The following is an 11,054-nucleotide window of genomic DNA, read 5'->3' on the forward strand; positions in this document are numbered from 1 at the left end:
GAAAGTGGAAGTTTCTCTCAAGCAAATACAGAAGTCAGCCATTCCAGCTTTCTAAGGTAATACTCTTTCGTCTGTTTTATTTTATGGCATAATGTTAAGACTCCTGTGAGCTATGTCTTTTGGGGAAGTTTGGGAGGGACAGGCAGGGTGTCAATGTTGAATTAACATCAGTTTAATTTTCGCCCATGGCTATCTGGGCCTCATTCCAGTATTAGGACTTTCAGAAAAAACATTGAGATAAAGCTGTCTTTTTATATCAATAGGTGGCAGTATTGCTTTGAAACAAACTACAGCAACGACACCGTACAGTCCCATTTTAAGAAACTTCTAGATCCATTGCATTTCTAAAGTCTTACACTTTTAGACTTCGCCTTTTTTATTTTTCCTTTATTTATTTATTTATTTATTTTTTTATTTTTTTGGAGATGGAGTCTCGCTCTGTCGCCCAGGCTGGAGTTCAGTGGTGCGATCTCTGCTCACTGCAACCTCTGCCTCCCAGGTTCAAGCAATTCTCCTACCTCAGCCTCCGGAGTAGCTGGGATTACCGGCATGCACCACCACACTAGGCTAATTTTTTGTATTTTAGTAGAGACGGAGTTTCACAGTATTGCCCAGGCTGGTCTAGAAGTCCTGAGCTCAGGCAATCCGTCCGCCTCCGCCTCCCAAAGTGCTAGGATTACAGCGTGAGCCACCGCGCCTGGCTTTTTTTTTTTTTTTTTTTTGACCGTCTGGTGGCTTTGTCTCCCAGGTTGGAGTGCAGTGGCTCGATCACAGCTCACTGCAGCTTCGACCTCCCAGGCTCAAGCGATCCTCCCACCTCAGTAGGAAGTGGGACCTACGAGTAGCTGGGACCACAGGCACACGCCACCATGCCCAGCTTCTAGGCTTCAACATGCCCCCCAAAATGACAGTGGAATAGCCAGATGCAGTGGTGCCAGCCTGTAGTCCCAGCTACATGGGGGACTGAGGCGAGAAGATCGCTTGAGCCCCAGGAGGTCGAGGCTCCAGTTAGCTGATTGTGCCACTGGGTGACAGAGCCAGAACTTGTCTCAAAAAACAAAATGAAACAAAAGTGGATTAAATAAAGCACAAACATGGTATTTGAAGAACATTAAAAAGGACTCACCAATATCACCCGTTCATTCAGAGCCTTGCCTTTGGAAGAAACACACACTCATTTATCTTCCCCCAGGAAGGCCTCTTTCCTATCAAGTAAACCTAGAGTGATGATTAATGCAGAAAAACAGGCCCTGTGTTGCAAATGATAAGTTTGCTTCTCTGAGAACCTCCAGATTGGGTTACATTCAATTCACTAATCTAGTCTCCAGCCTGGCAAAAATTTGCTGTGAAAACGTCTTCAAGTAAGTTTCTTTTTTACACTGATTGTTGGGATAGGACTGGAATCAGGGATCACAATTTGATCCTAATTTGTTGATGCTCCCTTAATTTTTAAAAATTTTTGCATGTACCTGCACTCGTAACCATCACACTGATTAAAATATAGAATATTTCTAGTACCTAAGGTTTCCTATGCTCTCTCAAATTTTAAAATCAGAAAAAAATATATTTCTCAATTTGTGTGTTTAAAACAAAAACAAACAAATAGAAAACATGAAGTAGGAGGGTTGGGGATGTGAAAGGAAAATAGAAGTTGGGGGTCCCCAAATCACTAAGCTAAAGGGAAAAGTCAAGCTGGGAACTGCTTAGGGCAAACTTGCCTTCCATTCTGTTCAAAGTCACTCCTCTGCTCACTGAGATAGATGCATATCTGATTGCCTCCTTTGGAAAGACTCAAAAGAAACTCAAAAGAGTGTAACCCTCCCTCTCTCACCCATCTGTGACCTGGGAGCCCCCTCCCTGCTTCAAGTCTTCCTGCCTTGGCTTCAAGTTGTCCCGCCTTTCCAGACCGAACCAATGTACTTCTTACACATATTGACTGAAGCCTCATGTCTCCTAAAATGTATAAAACTAAGCTGTGCTGCATCACTTTAGGCACAAGGTCAGGACTTCCTGAGGCTGTGTCACAGGCACATCCTCAACCTTGGTAAAATAAGCTTTCTACTCAAATTTTCTGGGTTCACATTTTGGTAACCATGGAGGGATTCTGAGTGGAGATGGCCCTGACCTTTGACAAGTCTCCTATTGGTGCTTGATAGCAGCAGGAGCTAACTTTATGGCTCAAAACAAAAGAACAATTTGCTAAGGTCTGAGAGCACCCACTCCAGAGAATCCCTGATTTCCCAAAATTTGGTCATGACCCAAACTTTATTTTGCTGTACAACTCCTCTTTTTCTTTTGAGTTTTACTTGCTCCCAACACAAGGAAGGCAAGTTTTCCTGCTTCCATGATGTTGGAAGGCAGGTAACTCCTTTATGGAGTTTGAGCTCGCTTACAACAGAGAAGATGAGCTTGGTTTTTTGTTGTTGTTTTTTCCTGCTTCTAGGATGGTAGAGAGCAGTCTACAGCCTGAGACCCATCACTAGGTAGGAAACTGGTTTGTGATTCTATCTTGCAAACTCCTTTTAAATGACTAAAGTTAGCGTTTAACAACCAGCTGGTGTTAATTTCTTCTTAACACTTAGAGCGCTCAGAAATAGTATATTTTTGTGTGATCATTGTTACTTTAGCAGCATTTTGTCCTAGTTAAAATATGGTAATAAGATTTAAAAAAATTTTTTAAAGGAGCTCAATGTTAAAAATCAACTTAATTAAAAGGCCATCCAAGATGTGTGTGTGTATGTGCATGTATGCATCTTTGTATTTGAAAGGCCTTCAAGTTTTTGCTTTTCGTTTATTTTTCTCTCCTAAGATCTTGTCTTTGTTTTTTTTTTTTTTTAGCAAAAGTTTTTTTTTTCTTTTTCTTCTCAGTTGACTGAATTGTTTTCACCTGATTTTTTTTTTTTTTTTTTTTTTTTTACTGAGTTATTGCAACAGAGGCTACTTGGGTTTTTAAGAAAGAGTGTAGTTTAATTTTATGTTTCATTTGGCTCAAAATAAAATAAAAAACGTCTCCCTCTAGGACCACCGACTCTTTCTCTCTGTACCTTATGATGTAAATTTTGCTATTTGATCTTCACCTGTGTTGTTTCCTTTAGTGTGCAAATTTAAGGCTATTTAGCTGACAACTGCCTAGGGTTGTGAAACAGGCTATCAAGAATCTGAAAGTCTAAGATAGGAAAAAAAAAGAGCGGGGTCTTTATAAATCTATAAAATGTACTTCCATCGGCATGCCTAATACATCTTTGTATGTATTTATGTGCTGTGTACAAAATGTTTCACTACTAAAAATATATAAAAGAGCTCTAATTAATTGGCTTTAAGGAAAATAAAAGCTCTTAAATCAGATACTAAAAAAAAAAAAGACAGGCCGGGCACGGTGGCTCACGCTTGTAATCCCAGCACTTTGGGAGGCCGAGGCGGGCGGATCACGACGTCAGGAGATCGAGACCACGGTGAAACCCCGTCTCTACTAAAAAATACAAAAAATTAGCCGGGCGTGGTGGTGGGCGCCTGTAGTCCCAGCTACTCGGAGAGGCTGAGGCAGGAGAATGGCGTGAACCCGGGAGGCAGAGCTTGCAGTGAGCCGAGATTGCGCCACTGCACTCCAGCCTGGGCGACAGAGCGAGACTCTGTCTCAAAAAAAAAAAAAAAAAAAAGACTAGTCAAATGCTTTTTCAAGTTTATGTAACTTAAATAAAATCTTTAACAAATAAGCTAGCTTTAAAACTATTGGTAAAGTAATATTAGAAATGTCTTAAGTGTCTTAAGAATTGCCAGCATACAGTTTTTGTTTTGCATTTATTAATCAAGCAATTCCATACTTAGCCCTGCCAAATGCTATAAGGTGTCAAAATTTGGCATGAGATTACGAAACTATAAACCCAGTCCAAAACAGAATGATTTTTGGTTGTGTAATTTTTAATAAGACAGACATTGATATGGGTTTAATGAAAATAGCTGCATCTTGAATTTAGTAAGATTACCATAACTTCTAATCCTGTGGCTTTAGGCAGTCTAGTCCACAGGCAATAAGGAAGTTTGTTTTGGGAAAGGACTGTTATCATTTTTGTTTCAAAGCTAAACTATAAACTACGTTGCTCCCAAAGTTAGTTTGGCCTATGCCTAGGAATGAACAAGGACAGCTTGGAGGTTAAGAGCAGGTTGGAGTCAATTAGGTCAAATCTTATTTTCACTGTCTCAGTTATATATAATTTTGCAACGGCGGTTTCATAACTTTAAATTCATGACTATCACAGTTTTCATAAATAATCTAGATAGACAATTAAAATAAAATAGATAAATGTAATGGGATAAATACTTGTAGACAAACCAGTCATAATTTCATAATTTAGAATATAAAGTTATATTAAATCAAATAATATTTATTTCATTATTTGAGTATTTTCCAATAAATATATATTGTAGGAAAATATTCTTGCAAAAAAAAAAAGTGTGTCCTTTTTAAAAAAAAAAAAAATCAAGTGAAAAATTTTTGTCTAATTCGAAGCTTTCTTAAAGGTTGAAAATAAAACAATGTAAAAGGAACCATGAAATAAAAAGAGATGTAAAGTTATAAAAAAAGAGGTATTTGTGTGTGTGTGTGGTAAGAAAGCTTAAAGAGAAATAATTTTATATGAAAAAGAATCTTATATGGTAAACTTTAGTCCTAAAATAAAATGACTGGTTGTTTAAAAAGGAGGGATGTTCAGGACAAATCAGAAAGTCCAAATATTAAGTTCTGGTTTGCTTAGGGAAAAAAAACTGAGATTAAAAAATTTTTTTTTTATTAAGGTTGTTACATCCATGTATTTTCCTGTATGTGCTTTTAAAGTCCTTGTGACATTGAGTTACAGGGCTTTGACTCCTGGATCTAAAAAGGACACAAAGTCCTGCTACATCTTAAACACCAACAGCAATTAAAGCCTCATCTTCAGGCCCTGTAGAAGACGCCAGTCAAAATAAACTGCATTTCTGCGACACAGGGCAAGAAATTAAAGCTATTTCAACTCCTCAAGGCCCAGGGACTATCACAGAAGAGATGGGCACACAATATTGTAAGGGCCAATTTTGAAAGATAAAATAAGTTAAGCTTCTTTATAAATCAATCATTAATTCAAAGGCACACTGATGCAAGACCAGCATATGGGCCGCTGTGTCAGATTAACAAGGTTTTCTCAAAGCATTAACCAACTCCTCAGTGAAGGCCATAAAGATTATAAAGTGCTATGGAAGCTATATCTTATGGTCAAGATTAAAAATTTTATAGATTGTTTATAAAATTTTGAAAAACAAATTTAATTGGATTCATTTGTTTTTATTGGGGCTTATGGTTTGGAAAATTAAGTCTCTTCTCAAAGAATAAAGGTTCTTGCCTTTTTTTAAAGTCCGGAAGTTATCACTTTGGTTAAATGAATGACTTATTTTACAATGACCTGTGTTCCTATTTTGTGATATCAAGTGTTTAAAACCTTTGATATTTGACAAAGTTTCCAAAATCAAATTATAAATTATGTCTTTTTCTGACCTAATTAAAGCTTTAACATATTAGGTTCCCTAAAGTCCAGAAAATAACATAATTTGGCTTATTTGGTACAAAAATTATATAGGAAGCATTGTCAAATATGAAATGGTGTTGGTTTTTTGAGGGCTGTATTTGTAAAATATGTTATTAGTATGTGTTCCAAAATTATGGGAAATTCCTATAATTCTATATAACTCAGTGTACATTATCAGTAATAATCATAATTGTTATGTTAAAATTATTGTGTGCCACAGAGGTAACAAATGTCCTTTTCAATTGTGTTTTTGACTATGGCTGTCCTAAAACTTTTTGTCATCCATGGACAATTTTTGTCTTGTTTTGGTCCTCTTTAGAAGGTGGTTTTATAATCAGCTACAAAACTCTAACAGGTGCTCTTGAATGCAGGTTTCTGACAACTTTGGAGATTGTGACATCAGAATAGAGGAAAAACTTTCAGGACTCATGGAGAGCTATAAAATATTCATGAGTATCAAGCAGAACAGGAATTAACTGCATGGACTGAACTGATCTTTTTGACTTTTTGCTTAAAATGTTGCTGATCTTTTGTTTTGTTTCTCAGAGTCTTAAAACTTTTCTTTTGAGCTACTGGCAGCTTTTAACAATTTAGTATACTCCCATAAACAAAATTTGGAGCATATTTGTTTCTCTTTAACTGATTTCTCCAGAATTTGGAAACTATTTGTAAGTATTCTTAACTTATGGCAATACAGCATAAGTGCAATAAGAATCTGTTTTCATTAATAACAGACCACAATTGGAGAAACTGCTTATTTTACCAAGGCTTTGACTGGAATGGTGTGCTTTCGTTTAAGGAATCAAACTTGACTTATGGAGCCAATAAAGCCCTTGAAAAAATTGGCCTCATATTTTGTGTACATAGTCCCTGTACAGGGTTTCTGACCTGTGGTAAGTAAAGAATGTCACTTCTAACAGGCACAGAAGCCCCCGGTTTATCTTGGAACCTCAAGAGGAGAGAAAATTCACCCAACTCATAGATATTTGATGGCACAAATCCATGGCTGGGCTCTGCTTTAAAAACATCTTATCTGGGATTCCTTCTATGGAACAAAGTTCCATCAGAGCCAATATAAAGCCTATGTAAAAAATAATTATTTTTTGCACTGTATATAAGTAATTAGGCCAAGTATAATAAAGCAAACCAATCCTACCATGATTTGTCTTTAGCAAAAATGGGAAACTAGAGAGAGAAATATTATGTTTCAAAAACAATTGTACACCTGTTGTTAGATTCTAGTCTTTCCTAATGTTTTTCAATTTTTATTATTTCTACAGTTTGGGCTAAATTCTAATTTTCTCTTGACTACAAGTCTTCAAAATAATGTTTTCAATTTTTTTTTCTTTTTTTTCCTTCTTTTTTTTTTTTTTTTTTTCAATTTTTCCTAACTGGGAGTCACTGAAAACCAAGCTGTGCTTTCTTAAAGCCCTGCAAACTGAAACTAGACAACTTAAAGTTCAGAAGAAAATAACAGCCACCTATTTACATACATAAGCCACTTTCATACCTGCTACTGATATATAGACTTCAGAGTAGTGGGGCCTATATTGATTTTCCGGGAGTGTTCTTTTGTTTCTTGTTTTTTCTCCCTTCTTCTTCCACTATTTGCTCTTCTAGGAATAAACCATCCTAGCCAGGAAAGATCAGGTGAAACCTGAGACCAAAGACTCATTTTCTAGTTAAATGCTGTCTCCAAAATATTTTAAAAAAGAAAAGAGGGTAAATGTGAAAGGAAAACAAATCTTGAGGCCCCCAAATCACTAAGCTAAAGGGAAAAAGTCATGCTGGGAACTGCTTAGGGCAAATCTGCCTCCCATTATATTCAAAGTCACCCCTCTGCTCACTGAGATGCATATCTGATTGCCTCTTTTGGAAAGACTAAGCAGAAACTCAAAATAATGCAACCATTCCTGTCTCACCTGTCTTTTTACATATATTGACTGTACTTCTTATATATATTGATTGATGTCTCATGTCTCCCTAAAATGTATAAAACTAAGCTGTACCCCAGCCACCTTGAGCACATGTTGTCAGGACCTCCTGAGGCTGTGTCATGGGGACATCCTCAACCTTGGCAAAATAAACTTTTAAATTAACTGAGACCTGTGTCAAATTTTCAGAGTTCTCAGGAAGAAAGACAACCCTCCTTTATACGTGGCTCTGGGCCTCTGCATTGCCTGGATGGGAACTCTGGGATAGATGCTTTTAGAAGGGTCTACTGAACTCATGAGCCATTCCCTTCTCTGGAAATGGCTCCCCAATTAATAGCTTGGGCTTCTAGGAATCATATTGGTAGTCTGTAACTCCCCACTCATGTGGATATAGTTAATTGGAAAATTTGGCCTGGTTTGGGCTAATCATTTTTCTTCTCAGGAATGTGGAATCCAGACCAAAGGAAAGCCAGCCAGTCTATTTTCACGGCTGTAGGTGCAATTTGTATGCTTGGGAGCTGTGGAGTTGCTGTATTCTGTCATAAGGGCAGATCAGCAGAGAAAGCTAAAGCAAGAGAAAATAGTAACATGGACACAAGGCAGAAATGGAGAGATCAAAGATGGAAAGAGAATATATCCCAGATTCCTAATGGCTTTCCAAAACTGATCCTCTTCTTTCCTTGTTTCCCAAATACTGCCCTCTTCATATGGCCCTTAAATTCTTGTAATAAATTCTCCCTTCTTTGTTTAGGCCATTTCAAATTGGTTTCTGTTTCTTGCAACCAGACACTTTAAAAAAAATAAACTCACATTTTCTTTCATGCTCTGTTTTTGCATGGTAATTAAGAGCATAGAATGTGGAGTAAAAGAGATAAAACTGTAAATTTCAGCTTCTTCATTCACTAGTTGAAAACCTAGTAGAAAAACTTAATCACTTAAACTCTCTGACCTTTAATTTCCTTATCTGGAAAAGGGGAATACTTTTAGCTATCTAAAAGCATTTGGGTGTCAAACAAATATAATGATGTATATAAAATGCTAATTATAGTACCTGGCACAAAATAAATAATTAGTGGTAATGATTACATATTTATTCAATAAATACTTATCGATTACTAACTATACAAAAGTTAGATGACCTGAAGTGTACGAATATATTCAAGATTTAATCTCTGCTCTCAGACATGTACACAAATATACATAATAGAAGACATCATAGAATAATAAAGGGTACATGAATATTTTTAAAAAAAACAAGGACTCTAGGTCATAATCAAAGAAATGCAAATTAAAATCACAATGCAGTGCCATCAGAATCAGAAAAATAAAATAGATTAAAGGCCCGGCACGGTGGCTCATGCCTGTAATCCCAGCACTTTGGGAGGCCGAGGCGGGCAGATCATAAAGTCAGGAGATCAAGACCATCCTGGCTAACACGGTGAAACCCTGTCTCTACTAAAAATACAAAAAATTAGCTGGGTGTGGTGGTGGGCAGCTGTAGTCCCAGCTACTCGGGAGGCTGAGACAGGAGAATGGTGTGAGCCCAGGAGGCGGAGCTTGCAGTGAGCCGAGATCATGCCACTGCACTCCAGCCTGGGCGACAGAGCGAGACTCTGTATCAAAAAAAAAAAGATTAAAGATTTTTCTAATTTTTAAATTCTTTTTATTTTTAAACATTTTAATGGAGAAACAGGGTCTCACTATGTTGCCCAGGATGGTCTTGAACTCGTGGCCTCAAGCAATTCTCCCACCACTTTTCTCCCACCACAGCCTCCCACCATAGCCTCCCAAGCAATTCTCCCACCACAGCCTCCCAAAGTGCTAGAATTATAGGTGTAAGCCACCACATCCAGCCAGTTTAGAGATTTCAACTAATAGTGAGGATGTTGAACAACTGGAATTCTTGTACATTAATGGTGGGTATGTAAATTGATATAATCACTTGGGAAAACTGTGTGGCAGTATCTACATATACATACCCTATGACCCAACAACTCTACTCTTACCTCTATACACAACAAAAGTGCATACATACTTTCACCAAAAGACATACATCAGAATGTTAAATGTAGCAAAAAGCCCATCGACAGATGCATAACTAGATTGTGATAGTATTCACACAATGGAATACTGTACCACCACAAGAATGAATCATTCACAAATAACTATAACAATATGAATTTCATAACATAATGTTAGGAGAAAGAAGCTAGATGCAAGAGAGTACACATGTTATAATTCCACTTTTATACAGTTCAAAATTAATCTATACCCCAAAATGTGAGTTGTAGTTACCCTTAGGTGGGAGTGGTGACTGGAGAAAGGGTTTCTGGAGTGCTAGTAGTGTTCTGATTCTTGATTATTCCAGTGTGTTCAGTTTGTGAAACTTCTTCAACCTGTATACTTACATTTAGGTAAGTATGTAAGGAAGTACATGTAAATTATACTCAAAAGTTTTTAAAAATTAAGCTTAGCCAAGTATAGATAAAAGTCACTTCTACCTGGAATGACAGTACAACTGGATGAAGGAAATCATATTTCTTTTCTTTTTTTTTACTTTTTTTCTTTTTTTTTTTTCTTTGAGACAGGGTCTGGCTCTGTTGCCCAGGCTGGAGTGCAGTGGTATATTCATAGCTCACTGGAACGTCAAACTCCTGGGCTCCAGTGATCCTCCCCAAAGCACAGGGATTAAAGGCAGGACCCTCAGATCTCACCCAGTAAGAAATCACATTTGCATTAGGCCCTCAAAGATGGGCAAGTCTTCCTAGGTAGAGACAGGGAATGAGCATTCTAGAAAAAAAGGAATGGCAGAATGGCACAAGAGCAAAAGCATAGAGGTTTGAAAAAGTAAGGAGCATTTGGAAAATTACTAAATTAGCCAAAGAATAAGGTTGGTAGAAGAAGGTAGGAAAAAAGTTTCAAAACTTATCTAAAGAATTTGTTCTTATTCATTGGGCAACAAGGAGCTAGTGAAGTGTTATGTTCTATTTTGTTTGAAGTGGAAAACAAAATGATCAGATCTATACTCTGAGAAGATCAATATACAGGAGATAGTGGAAGAAGAGCCTAGAGGTTGGGTAGGGTAGTATACAAGGAGAACATAGGACCCTTTGTGATCTGCCCCAGACCGTCACTGAATACTCCCATTTTTCTAAGAGATAGTTTAATTATTTTTTCTGTCTCTTCTCTTTTTCCTTTTTCCCACTTCCTACTTAGCTCTTTAGAAATGCAATTATAGCCTTTACCTCCTCTTCAGCAGATACTCCTTATAGGGCAAATTCATCTAACTGTGTGCTTAGAAGCTCCAGAATGGAACTCTTCCCCACCAGGAGGTTGCCCCGAGAGATAACAGTCAATTTACAATCCAAAGTATGCCCGCTAGAGTTTTTGGCCACCATTACAACTCATTTCTGCCCATGAAAACACCAACTTGACTGCCTGATAGATAAGGCACCAAGCTAGCACAAAACCCCTCACCTGCTTGTGTCCTCCTTTGCCTTTTAAAAGTGCCCACTTTCTGCTCCAAAGGTGAAGCAGTATACTTAAGGACGGATCCTGTACTTCT

The sequence above is a fragment of the Nomascus leucogenys genome, chromosome 11 (assembly GCF_006542625.1).
Source record: "Nomascus leucogenys isolate Asia chromosome 11, Asia_NLE_v1, whole genome shotgun sequence".
Taxonomy (NCBI): domain Eukaryota; kingdom Metazoa; phylum Chordata; class Mammalia; order Primates; family Hylobatidae; genus Nomascus; species Nomascus leucogenys.